Consider the following 15,037-nt stretch of genomic DNA (forward strand, 5'->3'; position numbering starts at 1 on the left):
CGCGCTGAACTGGGGAATTTTTAATGAAGGGAATAAATTTCGCACACCAGTCCGCAATCACTATAAATATTTTGTGAATAAGACCCTGTAGACGACTTAATATATTTATTTATTACGTCATCAAATCAGAACTTGTAAAACAAGATTCATGCTTTTCATAATGACACAGACTTGTTTTACCAGTTTTAAATTTTGATCTGATGATGGCACTAACCACAACACAGTAATGCGCTAAAATAAAGAAACATACTGAGCGATCAAGGAGTTTTATTCACAAAATAAACTGATAACTGTCCGATAGCACCTTTCCTCGCCGTCACTTAGCCGTAGGCATTCATTTCCTTCTTTTAGGCGAAATTAGCCGTAGACTTTTGCTAAATCACGACTGACGTGATTAGAATTGCTATTAGAAAAAAAAGGGCAAGCTGGGAGCAGCTTACAACCCTACACAAATAAGGGTCATATTCGGATTCAAAAATACAACATGTACAAAATACACTGCTGGCCACCGTAAATGCAACACCAAGAAAGACAAGAGGTAGAACAAAAAAATTTATTTTGTAGATAACATGTTGACCAAGTATCAAATGATTGCGTTTACAGACGTCTGTGACATGTGGTTCCTGCCAGAATCAGTAGCCAGAGTAGCCACCATTGTTGGAGATCGCCGCTGCCACACGTCTCGGCATTGAGTCAAAGAGACGTTGGATGTGTTCCTGGGGTACAGCAGCCCAAGCAGCTTCCACACGTTGCCAAAGATCATCTGGTGTGGCAGCTGGGGATGTAATCTGGGTCACTCGTTGAGCAACCATGGACCACATGTTTTCTATCGGCGAAAGATCCGGAGAGCGAGCCGGCCAGGGAAGCACTTCAATCTGGTTATTGACGAAGAACCTTTGGACATTGCGTGCCACGTGTCGTCGCGCATTGTCCTGTTGAAATATGGCTGTGGCCGAGCCCTGAAGGTAAGGAAGGACAACTGGCTCCAGCACCTCGGGTATGTAGCGCCGGCTATTTAAAGTACCGGCAATGCGTACTAGAGGCGTGCGAGAGTAATATCCAATACCGCCCCATACCATAATACCCGGTGCAAGACCAGTGTGGCGGTGCATAATGCAGCTGTCCAGCATCCTCTCTCCACGGTGTCTCCACACTCGAATCCGACCATCGTGGTGCTGCAGACAGAAGCGTGCCTCGTCAGTAAAGACAACGTCATTCCATTCTACCGTCCACATCCGTCTGTCATCACACCATTGGCGACGGAGACGTCTGTGGTTCTGCGTCAATGGTAGACGAAGCAATGGACGTCTTGAGGACAGACCACTCTGCTGTAAACGGCGTCGAATGGTACGCGCAGACACTGGATGATGCGTTACAGACGCAATGTGCTGTGCTATGGTTCGGGATGTCACTGAGCGATCCGTCACTGCCATGCGCACAATTTGCCTATCAGCACGTGCAGTGGTGCACCGAGGTGAATGCGATCGACCACGTCGGTCCGTCGTACCCTCCTGCATCCAACGGTCACATATCCGCATTACAGTTGTTTGGTTTCGTCCAAGACGACTAGCGATTTCTCTGTATGATAATCCACAATCTCGGTAAGCCACTATCCTTCCTCTGTCGAACTCGGATACTTGATCAAACGATGTTCGCTATTGTCTACGCGGCATAACTGATCGTCTTGTGAAACAGCCACAAGGTAAACACACGTGCCGAACGTACATTCGTCGAAATCGTCAAGCCTTAAAGGGCGCTATGAGGTGGCGCCACAGGCGTGCGTGATGTGCGTCTGCGCTGAAATTCTAATCAGTTGCATATCTCATCGCTGCAAACCCATGGTGTAAATTTCACTTGATTCGGATGCTTCCTTCAGGGTGTTGCATTTACGGTGGCCAGCAGTGTAGACTCATGTTTGAAAATTGTGATCTCGCTGACGTAAGTAGCAAAGGGTATTTTAAGTTGTTGAACATAGCAAAGAATAAATCTGGCGGTAATATATCGGTTGACTGGAGAATACAAATCACAGGACGTAAAGCAAGACACAGGCGAGCGAGAGAAATGTCGCAGATAACAATAAAATGGCAGTAGATCATTTAGTGTTACCTGAACGGCAAGTTAAATGACCTTGCGCCTTGGTGACGATCGTATTTTCGAATTACCATCGTTGTTTTATCGGCGTTGGGTATCGCCGTTAGTGAGCAACAAGATGGTCGTCAACGCTTGTCGAAAATCGGTAGCCTTCTTTAAGCGTCCAAGGCTTCAACACTCAAGCAAACTTCTCGAGATATGACGTCTAAACTGCAGGTTTATGCGGTTTGAAGGCTGATAAAACCAGCAGCGGATGCGCCTGGTATTCCCTAGAAAACAAGCTAAAAAGTTATGCTGAGTGTTCTTCTCGGACCCTGTTCAGAGGCTGTGCTCCTGAAAAAGAGAGTCGTCGCTTTTCTTCATGACCAACATGACTGGGTCTCTGTAGCAATGACAAGTCTGCGACCTTAGGTTGTCAGGTTCTGGGGAACTTTTATCGCAATCTTCACCTTGGAGGTGTAACGCTGCTCGTGAAGGCAGTCTTTTATCACATGGAGACTTAGCTTTAATGGAAACCGCCACCTTACTGATAATTTTTTGAGTATTAAGGCCTTTATGTATCGACTCACAAAACTAAGGAAAAATACTCATTATCATAAACATTTCTAGGTCGTTCTCTAAACACTCAAAATTAATATTCAGATTTCCGCTCTCATTAATAAAGGCTATTCATTAACTTTTAGCATCAATGACTTATTTAAATCTGCGTAATTATGTAAAATATAACACACACTCTGTACCGGCCTTATTGTTATTTTTTCTCCTGTAACTTTCTTCCCTTGTTGTTCACATCACTTTCATACAAATCTCGGTAAGAGTTAGTCTTAAAAAAAAAAAAAAAAAAATCCTTGTGAAATATTGCGTGCATTAGCTTCTAGAGTCCAGATTAGACGTAAAAACAGAAACCAAGATGCTTCCTTTTCTTTTGACGTTATTCCGCATCGGCGTAGGGTCGGCATGGCTATAAAAGGATGTGGTATGGTTAATTTAAGGCAGTGGTTGTCAAACTGCGCCTCAAATCAATTATTTGTGCAATGAGCGGTTCTCAGTCGTATTTCGTAACAACATGGGTTTAGCACTTAACAGCCGACTCAAAAACATCAACTAAGGATGAGAGCCTCTTTAGAGTAGTTTTCTTGCTCAATGATAAACAAAAATAGTTATACAGAAAGTAATATTTTAACATGTGCTTAATTCTAATTAACGTTGGTGAATTCGGCTATGAGCAATGTAAAACTGGCCGGTTACAGCAAGGGGGAGAGGGATAAATAAAGTAGCAATTTAAAATTATTATTCCCGATATTGGAGGATTTTAATGTTCTAAAACTAGCTAACCATTGTAAACAACTGCCCAATACTTTTATTCGACGAAGGAGTCAGGAATAGTCAACAGCTGCGAATGCGTGTTTATTTTCTACAGGTTTCGAACATACCTCTCCATTTGTAACAGGTGTTGATGTTTACTGGCTTTGGAAGAAGGATAACTCATGTATAACTGAAACCGTTCAAGAATAAACCCAGTTTGCGACTGTTGGCTGTACCTAACTGAAGCATCTAACCAGAAATATACTGAAGGAGACGAGCGAAAATTTGCGCATCACCTAAGGGGCGAAGCTGGGTGCAGGGTCAGATGGATTTAACCTTGTGGGATTCGGGGTGTGTCTTCCAGCGCTGACAACTCATAGGCGTGTATCTCTTAATGATCAGCTACTAAGGCAAAAATTTCACATGAATCCAGAGACAGTCATCTTCAGATGCGGTACACAGTTGCAGCAGGGAATATTAAATTAAATTAAGTAAACACTTGTGATCTTGTCTCTTATTGCACAATATATTTATTAATCGATTAATCATTCGGTCACACAGACAACACAACACTGAGGATTGCACCAATTTGAAACATAAAACAGTCGACATAAAGCGTTCTGAACGGCACCAATTTGGGTACTGGCGACCAACTACTCGCGCCCTTTCTACAAGAAGTCTATTGGCAGGTCATAATAACCTAATTAATAAAAATATGGGTGCATCTGCAGCTCGAGGTGCTCCCAAACAATGTCGGTATTGGCACTTGAGCTAAAAAGTTTGACGACTGCTGCTTTAAGGAGTTGCCAGATGCCCTTCCTGTCGCCATCTGAGTAAGTTTTGTAAATGTTTTCAAATCTGTTAACTGAGGCGGGACTTCGGTACCAGCCCGGCATTCACCTCATGGGATGTGGGAAACCGCCTGAAAACCACATCCCAACTGGTCAGCAAACAGACCCTCGCCATTAATACGCCGGGCGGACTCGACCCGTAGCCGGCGCACTTCCCATGCCGAAAACGGCGCATTAACACGCACGGCTACCCGGGAGGGTTAAAAGCAGCAACCAAGAAATAATAAACATAACTATGGTCCAATCGAAAATTTTACGTCATCTTACTACAACCCTGCTTACTAATGTGTGTCAACTGTAATCACAGCCTCGCTTAGAGTTGTATGATACACCGTCAAATTTTCGAGAGTAACGAGGACTCATTGCTGTGTTTAATGAACACTCGAGTGGTAACGTCATGCCGAGGGGGCTGTGGTAGTGAGCGAGAGGGGAGATGTGTGTCGCGGTGTCAGATGAGCCAACACGAGCATGACGCCTGCTGTTCAAATATTGGCTCGTCTGGCTCCCACTGCTCGTCCACGGCCGCACCAAACAGTCAACAGCCAGCGAGGCTGAAGTCTAGACTGCCCGTATCTCCCTTTCTGATCGTGGATTACTCGCATTCTTTATTAATCGGAGCGGAAAACTGCCTTTGATTGTTTAAGGGGCTATACTTTTAATTACAGGAATACGCTGATCTCTGCGTAAAGAGGGCAGCAGGAGTGCTGTATCCCTTAGCAAATGTTGGGCAGGACTTACGACTGACTGTAGCTCTACTCGCAGTGTTAATGCTTAAGTCTACTAACATGGAAGTGACCTTTTTCCGCCGGCCGCGGTGGCCGAGCGATTCTAGGCGCTTCAGTCCGGAACCGTGCGATTGTTACGGTCGCAGGTTCGAATCCTGCCTCGGGCATGGACGTGTGTGATGTACTTAGGTTAGTTAGGTTTAAGTAGTTCTAGGGGAATGATGGCCTCCGATGTTAAGCCCCATAGTGCTCAGAGCCATTTGAAACATTTTTTAACCTTTTTCCCACTGTTGTGGGCACAGTTGTTCCTCCGTTGTCTGTCTAACTCTCCACGATTCGAATGGGACCCCACTGAGGTCTTGTAGGCCGAAATGATGAGTTGAAATAGGCCATGCGGGATTCAAATCCAGTCAAGAGCGAACTTTGTACTGTGGCGGAAGAAGATGATAAAATGGACTGCACTGAAGCGGGCTAGCTCACTAACACACATTAGTAAAATGGACTGCCATCTTATCAGTCTCCGTAAACAAAAGTGTTCTTTACAGGTTGATTCAAAATTCCTATTACAGGCTTCTGGGGATTGTAGAGGGGAATTAGTAGATGAATTTTTAATCAGGAATCCATGTCCGGGAATGTGCCATTTCTATTAGAAAAACGAAAAGTAGTGAAGAACTACGGCATACACACACTTTATTCAACATGAAAGTGTCACTACTGATAGTCGGATTTAGGGTATGACATGTTCGATATGCCTGCCATCGTTAGCGATGATGTGGCGCAGACGAATGACGAAATTCTGCATGACTTGCTGAAGTGTCTGAACACCGATGCTGCCGATGACCTTCTGAGTGGCTGGTTTCAGCTCAGCAATGGTTTTGGGGTTACTGCTGTACGCCTTGTCTTCAGTTTACCCCACAAAAAGGAGTCGCGTGTGTTCAGATCCGGAGAAAGTGGCGGCCAATAGAGCCCCATGCTAGAGGCCTCTTGGTACCCCAGAGCCAGAATGCGGTCCCCAAAGTGCTCCTCCAGGACATCACACTCCTGCTTCGATGGGGTCGAGCTCCGTCTTGCACGAACCACATCTTATCTAAATCAGGGTCAGTTTGGGTAATAGGAATGAAATCGTCTTTCAAAACCTTCACGTACCGTTCGGCAGTCACCATGCCATCAAGGAACATCGCACGATTATTCCGTGACTGGACACTGCACACCACACAGTCATCCTTTGAGGGTAAAGAGATTTCTCGTTCGCGAAATGCGGATTCTCGGTCGCCCAGATGCACCAATTTTGCTTATTGACGAGCCCATCCAAATGAAAGTGAGCTTCGTCGCATGCATGCGCATACTAATTCCCATCATGCCCCGCGGCTAACCGTGCAGTTTGAACGTCCTAACTCAAATGTTTAGAAGTTATGACGATTTTATTTGATATAGTTCAATAACTGTCACCCCGTAAAGCAATCTGAGTATCGGATCACCTTCAAATCTCCCGCTTCATGGACCACACACAGCGCAGGCAATGAGCTCTGACCTGAGTGCCGCGGAGTACATGGCAAGGGCAATGTTTCGAGAACTCATCCTCGGGTTCTCTTCTACGTGACGAAGAACGTCCTCTATAATCGACGCTGCAGCGCGTGCATGGAGCAACACAGCCAACTCTCCTTGTCTCAAATGGAACAATTTCTCGCAGCCGCTGCTGTAGCTGAACGCTGTTACGTGACGTCACAATTACAACAGGGACTGAGACGACCCCTCCTCTCAGCTTATGTGCGCAACGTGAAGTGTTCCGATCGTCAAACTTATTTTATGTCCAAACTCTAAATTTCCGGACATGGGCTTCTTATCAAAACTTCATCTACTAAGTCCCCTCTACAACCCATAGAAGTCTGTAATGGGAATTTTGAACCGTCCTATATTTCTAATTTACATCCAATAATATAAAAACAGATTTCTAAGGGCAAAGAGAAGCCCTACTATTTAACGAGTTTTTGCCTCAAGAACACACTAATAATGGCATTAAACGTTGTAGTGAACTCTCTGCGCTGTTGAGAATAGACGACGGGTACCATGTAGCGTGGTTTGCATTTTTGGTCACCAGTCTCCCGACTCGTTTCATGCGACCCACCACGACTTCCTTTCCTGAGCAAATTTTTCATCTCAGATTATCATTTGTAAGCAATGTCCTCAATTATTTGTTGCATATATTGCAACATCTGTATTCCTCTACAGTTTTTACCGTCTAGTACCATAGGGGCTATTCCCTGATGTCTTAACATATGCCTTATCATCTTGTCACTTCCCCTACCTAATGTTTTCCACATACCTTTTTCCTTATTGATCGAGCAGACGGTATCGTCTGGAGTGGCCCAGGGAACTGTGATACGGCCTCTCTTATTCTCTATATACATGAATGATCTGACACAAGGTAACTGCACAAGGATGCAGAATGACTGACAGAATTTATACCTGGTGCATAAATGGCAGCTTGCTCTAGACGTAGAAAAAAAGTGTTAATCCAGACGACTAAGAAAAACCACTCTGCAATGTTCGAATACAGTATTCCCGGTATGCTGCTCGACACAGTCAGATCGATTAAATATCTAGGCGTAACTATGCGTAGATCTGTTAATGAAGGTTTCTCGAGTCTCCAGCCGGGTGGTAGCGTTGATATCTCGCGACGTTTCGGGAAGTGTCTTCGTCAGAAGATGGGTAGTATGACACTTCCCGAAACGTCGCGAGATATCAACGCTACCACCCGGCTGGAGACTCGAGAAACCTTCATCAATAGTTTACGCCGGGAAAGCCTACAGTCACATATGCGTAGATCTGTAGTTAAGCTGGCTAGATCGCATAAAAAGACACAGCAGGTGAAGAATTATTTTTTGGATCACAAAGTGTGATTGACTTTGAACTCTGAGTATCCATGAGGCGTTTCGGAATTATTGCCATCTTCAGAAATCCAACACCGAACGAGGTGGCGAAGTGGTTAGCACACTGGACCCGCATTCGGGAGGACGACTGTTGAAAGCAGAGTTCGGCCATCCTGATTTAGGTTCTTCGTGATTTCCCTAAATCGCTTCAGGCAAATGCCGGGATGGTTCCTTTGAAAGGGCACAGCCGACGTCCTTCCCTATGCTTTCCTAACCCGATGGGACCTATGACCTCACTGTTCGGTCCACTCCCCCAAATCAACCAACCAAATCCAAGTACAAAGTCACGCATACTTTGTGATCAATAAAATTGTTCTTCATCCGCTGTAAGACTTTTTATGCGATCTAGTCAGCTTATTACAGATATATGCATATTTATTAGAATGGTCGACAGCCTCCTACGTGACTTAACGTCACAGCTTTATATTTAAGCGTAACGTTGAAAAACGATATGAATCAGAAAGAGCAATCAAGAATGGTAGTAGGGAAGGCGAATGGTCTTCTTTGGTTTCTTGAGAGAATTTTAGCTCATCTACACTACTGGCCATTAAAATTGCTATACCAAGAAGAAATGCAGATATTCATTGGACAAATATACTAGAACTGACATGTGATTATTTTTTCACACAATTTGGGTGCATAGATCTTGAGAAATCAGTACCCAGAACAACCACCTCTGGCCGTAATAACGGCCTTGATACGCCTGGGCATTGAGTCAAACAGAGCTTGGGTAGCGTGTACACGTACAGCTGCCCATGCAGCTTCAACACGATACCACAGTTAATCAACAGGATACCACAGTTCAACAAGAGTAGTGACTGGCATATTGTGACGAGCCAGTTGCTCGGCCACCATTGACTAGACGTTTTCAGTTGGTCAGAGATCTGGAGAATGTGCTGGCCAGGGCAGCAGTCGAACATTTTCTGTATCCAGAAAGGCCAGTACTGGACCTGCAATATGCGGTCGTGCATTATCCTGCTGAAATGTAGGGTTTCACAGGGATCGAATGAAGGGTAGAGCCACGGGTCGTAACACATCTGAAATGTAACGTCCACTGTTCAAAGTGCCGTCAATGCGAACATGAGGTCACCGAGACGTGTAACCAATGGCACCCCATACCATCACGCCAGGTCAAACGCCAGTATGGCGATGACGAATACGCGATTCCAATGTGCGTTCACCGCGAAGTCGCCAAACATGGGTGCGACCATCATGCTGCTGTAAACAGAACCTGGATTCATCCGAAAAAACGACGTTTTGCCATTCGTGCACCCAGGTTCGTTGTTGAGTACACCGTCGCAGGCGCTCCTGTGTGTGATGCAGAGTCAAGGGTAACCGCAGTCATGGTCTCCAAGCTGATAGTCCATGCTGCTGCAAACGTCGTCCAACTGTTCGTGCAGATGGTTGTTGTCTAGCAAACGTCCCCATCTGTTGACTCATGGATCGAGACGTGGCTGCACGATCCGTTACAGCCATGCGGATAAGATGCCTGTCATCTCGACTGCTAGTGATACGAGGCCGTTGTGATCCAGCACGGCGTTCCGTATTACCCTCCTGAACCCACCGATTCCATATTCAGCTAACAGTCATTGGATCTCGACCAACGCGAGCAGCAATGTCGCGATACGGTAAACCACAATCGCGATAAGCTACAATCCGACCTTTATCAAAGTCGGAAACGTGATGGTACGCATTTCTCCTCCTTACACGAGGCATCACAACAACGTTTCACCAGGCAACGCCGCTCAGCTGCTGTTTGTGTATGAGAAATCGGTTGGAAACTTTCCTCATGTCAGCACTTGTAGGTGTCGCCACCGGCGCCAACCTTGTGTGAATGCTCTGAAAAGCTAATCATTTGCATATCACAGCATCATCTTCCTGTCGGTTAAGTTTCGCGTCTGTAGCACGTCATCTTCGTGGTGTAGCAATTCTAATGGCCAGTAGTGTATGAAGGAGACCGCATACGAAACAGGACACCCGGGTGAGAATAACAAAGCGATGGACAGTTGCGCAAGGAAAGGGGGAATGTTGCGGTTTGCTGTTAGGTGCAAGCAAAATATGGCTCTGGAAGCGGGAGCAGTTGCGCAGTTCCCTACTGAGTACGTTCCCTTTTAACGTGCAGTGGTTTTTCTATGTATCTCAGAGACGTAATAAATATTATGTCTGCAATTCTGAGTTCGCTTTGCAGGTTCATAGCTGTCTTCTCAGCTTCACACACCCCGTAAGAAACATACCGCACAGAAAAAGGAAAAAAGAAATCACAAATGTTGTACGACACAGTTGTCGTCCGCAACTGAGGTAACAGAGCGATGTGACAACTGTACACAGGACTGAGAGGGTGAGCTAACCCGTGTTCTGATTCGTTGTCGCTACGTTAGCTGTCCTGTCCTGTCCTGTCCTGTCCTGTCACTGAGTACTTCCTTATTCTGAACCTGTTAAATTGTGACCCATTCCTGAGTACTCTTCGAGTGTTTGGGATCCCAACCGGGTCCGATTAAAGACATCGAAGCAGTTCAGAGGCGTGCTGGTTTGTTACCGGCAGATTCGATCAACACACAAGTGTTACGGAGATGCTTCGTGAACCTAAATGGGAATTGCTGGAGAGAAGAAAACGCTCTTTCTGTGAAATACTATTGAGAAAATTTAGAGAAATGGCATTTTTAGCTGACCGCACAACGCTTCTACTGCCACCCAAATTCATTTCCTGCAAAGGACCGCGAAAACGAGAGAAATTATAGTACCGATGCATATAGACAGTCGTCTGTCCCTCGCTCCATTTGCGAATGGAACAGCAAATTAAAAGACCAGTAGCGGTAAAAGGCAACCTTCGCCATACACCATACGGTGACTTGCGGAGTATGTATGGAGATGAATACCTCCTCGTACCTAACGTCTACTTCATTTTCGAAACTCTTCTATAAAACTAAATTTCAAACACTTCGATTCTGATCATTTCTGGTTTTAATGATGCACAAGATCGTCTCTCGTAACAAGCCGGTTTCGTTCGTGAAACTTGGCTCACATTTCTGGCACCTAACTTTAGCGACAATCCAGTCTGAATTTATAGTTTCAAGAAGAACTGTCCTATGCATTTCTGGGAAATATTCGTGAAGTTACTCAGCTGATTATGGATACATTTACACTCAAATGAAATGACACCAGTTCAGACACTTAACTGGTCTCACACAGACATGATTTATGTGTTTAGACTGAAGCGGCGAGTGCAAATTTATACCAAGGTCGATAATCAAACCCGCCTTGGTACAAATTTTCCACTTGCACCTTCAATCTCTAAACATAAAACTTCCACTGGTTTGATCATGAACTTCACGCCTGCTCTATTAAAATGTGCAACACTTCGCCTCATTTGGCATATAGGTAACGTGAACCTGGACTTAACCGTCAAAATTTCGGAGTTCGTCCAGAGATTTTTTTTTTTGTATCTGACGCAAGTGATGTCCCAAAGGTTCGCTGTAGAGTGGTAAAGTAATTATGAGTAATTCAGTTTGTTACCATAAATATCTTTGTTTATGTAAAAATACTTCCACAACAATGTAATACGCAATCAGTAAAATGTACAGCATAAAACATGGATCAGTGCAACTACTCTCAACGCCCAAGTACTGAGATTTGGTTGCCGTCACCACGGGAACAACTCGGCATTGCGTTTTTGTCTGTTCTGCATACCGTGAATCAACACACGAAGTGGACTTCGTACAACTTTTCATCAGAAAACCTGTCCATACTGCTGTGTGTCACTGTTAACGTAAAGTAAAATTACAGGATCAATAAACCAGAGTGAGGAAATAGCAGTAATGAATCAAGTCTGAGGGCGAAGAGTGAAGTGGGCGTTACAGTTCTCAACAGCAGATACCGCGAGTGAATGGAACTAGAGATGCGGGTCATACCGTCGACATTTGCACTGTTGTGTCGATATTTTCAATGCGGTACAGAGTCAAAGATGTGAAGGTAAGAAATCAAACGAGATGTAACTATCTGTAACGAGCCATCAGAGGCACCCGATCCCTTATACCAAAATAATCACGAAGTACCTGTATCCTTGAACAATATCGGAAATTTTGTCCACAAATAGGAACAAACTAGAGTTTGTTTTTGTGCGCAGCAAACAGGTCAGAGCACAAATATCACATACGACGAGATTTAGAGAAGACGCAGCCCTTTTAAAGTCAACGTTCATAATAGTACTGCGAACAGTTGTCTCTGCTTAGTGTAGAGATCACCGATTGCAACTGAATCATTCAGCTGTTACACGTCAAGCAAACAACAGAATTGTCATCATTTGCGAAAAAATGGATCTTACTTGCAGAAAAACCATCGGAATTTCACAAATGTCAAACTATACGTTACCTATTCACTGCTATTTAGTAAACGTATGTCATCATCTTGCATATCAAAATACTCGAATCTCGGTTACAGCTACAACGTTTCTGCTATGCCCTGACGCATTTGGAACAAGTAACACACTTACCGTTTCGGTGTGGTTCCAGCAACATGGTGGTGTTTGCCACTCACCCAATAGCTGTCTGATAGCGTATCACACCATCAGGTATCACACCTTCATAAGAGCCAGTTTATCACAATGTCACTGAGGCTTTTGGCATCTTATCTGCTCCCTGCCTCGGCGAATTTTGATGCCACAGTCTCGCCCGTATGACCAAAATTTTACTTACGCAGAACTGGCACCTTTGGTCAAAAATCGATGAACTTCTGGGTTACTGAAGATGGGTATACAGGAAATCGGGATATCTATGATGGAAGAGACTACGATTTCTAGATGCCACCCATGATAAATCTTCAACTTTTGCAGCCTGGTAAGGGCCGAGCGGTTCTAGGCGCTTCTGTCTGGAACCGCGCGACAGCTACGGTCGCAGGTTCGAATCCTGCCTCGGCCATCGATGTGTGTGATGTCCTTAGGTTAGATAGGTTTAAGTAGTTCTGAGTTCTAGGGGACTGATGACCTCAGATGTTAAGTCTCATAGTGCTCAGAGCCTGATAAGGGATGCAGCAAGGAAATTTCGAATGGTCCCATTTGTTGCTCGATATTCTCTGGCCGTTAAGTGGTGAATAAAGGCTCATCCAGTGCTTTGAGTAAAGAGATGTTGTTCAGCTTGGTCTTCCGCTTCCACTCAGCTGTCAGGAGTTGCGGCTTGGTCAAGTGTTTACCTTAAGATAACACTATCTCCTCATACAAAACACTGGCCAGTTGATGGTATCACCAAAGTTCAGCGGACAGTGCATTACCCTCATACACTGCGACAGAGATCAAGAATTTAAATTGCCCCCTTTTCATTTGCCTTCAAATCTTTTACATCTACCTTAACAGTAACTTAAAGTAAGATCTACATCCTTACTTGACGTAGGCCGCTGTATACATGGTATTACAGATCAATGTTTAAAGCTCAATATTGCCACTTTGGCAAATTGAAAGACACGGGATTTGATAAAGAAGGCAAGAAGTAGCAAAAGGTCTGGAAAAGCATTACAACTCTCCTTACAGATACGTGGGAAATGTCCATTTCCACCTACCTCACGCAACGAAAGCGAATAACGAAGTAACATAGTGCTTACCTAAATGACGTAACTGGGCGAAAAAAATCCTTTCACCGTAGCTAATCCTAAGGTGATTTCTGAATTTTGCGGACCCAGAGTTCCCTGTTTCAGTCCTGTACTGTGCTACGAACAGCTTTATACATTAAGTAACAATATGGAGCAAGTTCTTCAAAAACACCAGCACACAATCCTGTCCACCCCTCTCCCCCTGCTGTGGTACAGCTATTCCTGTTAGGATCTATTCTCATTCAAGGGGTTTCTATACCTCCATCAGTCACCGTCCGCATTATAGAGGAACGTAAGCAACAAATAAGGCATGACTATCATGTTTATACGTTTGTTAAACGATGTCTTGTCAGGCTCGCGAAGAACAAACGTCTGATATTGGCAAATAAAACAAGAAAAAGCACTGTGAAATATGTGTAGTTTCCATACAAATTATTTGAGTACGATGAAATCAAAGATTAGTCTGACAATAATATGGATAGCTCAGTCGGCAAAGCATTTGTCCAAGGAAGGCAAAAGTTCCATGTTAGAGTCCTCGGCCGGCACACAGTTTCAATCTGCCAGGAAGTGCAAATTCACTCTGAATGACAATGTTTTCACCATGTCAGACCGAAGTCTAGTTCACTGGTGCGCATTGTTGGCGAAAGTAACACACCTATATCCAGTTGTTCACCACACAATCCACCACTTCGTCAATGACTCACAACTGTACGAAACTATACAATACAGTGCCGTAGTGTATACCTCGTAGCAGCGAGATCGTTCAGGTCAGCTTCTTCATTCACGGCCTGTATCTCGCGCCACTTGAGGCTCTAACCCTACGCGTGATAAGTTAACAGCCACACGAAAAGCAGAAGTACTTTGGCGCAACAACAAATCACGCAGAGAAGAAACAATAACCTGGCTGCCGTCCAGTTCGCGTCACTTCGAAAATAGCGCCGCAGTACGCCACATCGCTGCTCCCAATAGCGCCGACAACAAGAACTAGAGCAACAGCTGCATCTACTTACCCCTCGAAGCGGTCAGATCAGAGTCAAGGCCGTCGCTGTCCGTTGACCCCGCCAGTCAGCTGATCTGTCAAACAAGGGACTGTTGTTCCATCGCAGCGCACAACGTGCTGCGAGCATGCGCGCCCAACAGCTGACTGTCAGAAGATGGCACAGGAGCGGCCAGCCGATGTGCGCATGCGGAAGGCAGTGCCGTTCAATGTGGCCTTCCTTCAACCGACCATTGCAGTTGATTACGCGCAGACGGAGCGTTAGTTCACGGAACGCACCACAGATATCTCTAGTGGGCGGGAGCACTGGCGTAGCGTCGGTTTTTAAATAGAACCCATGCTGTGAGACACAATTAGTTGCCGAGGTCACCGCCATCACAACACGGGCGCCACTGCTCGTATCCCACAACCGCAACTATTAAGTGTCGTGAGTGCGGTGAGCTTACTGCGTGAGTGTGCACCACTCGTTTTCCGTAACTACAGCTTCGTGATCGACTTGCGTTGGGTGAAAACCCATTAAAAATGGTGGTGATACATTATAGAATAGGTTATACGTATAAA

General features: G+C 45.0%; 1 protein-coding gene across 1 annotated transcript in view; it reads right to left on the reverse strand.

Moving 5' to 3' along the window:
* The window catches only part of LOC124548964 (major facilitator superfamily domain-containing protein 6), a 225,648-nt gene extending 210,940 nt beyond the window's left edge, over positions 1-14,708 (reverse strand). Inside the window, exon 1 of the mRNA XM_047125207.1 lies at positions 14,490-14,708. The gene's annotated coding sequence lies outside the window, so the exon portion shown is untranslated. The remainder of the gene's footprint in view (positions 1-14,489) is intronic.
* Between the last annotated feature and the right edge of the window lie 329 nt (positions 14,709-15,037).

Source organism: Schistocerca americana, chromosome 1, assembly GCF_021461395.2.
Source record: "Schistocerca americana isolate TAMUIC-IGC-003095 chromosome 1, iqSchAmer2.1, whole genome shotgun sequence".
NCBI lineage: Eukaryota > Metazoa > Arthropoda > Insecta > Orthoptera > Acrididae > Schistocerca > Schistocerca americana.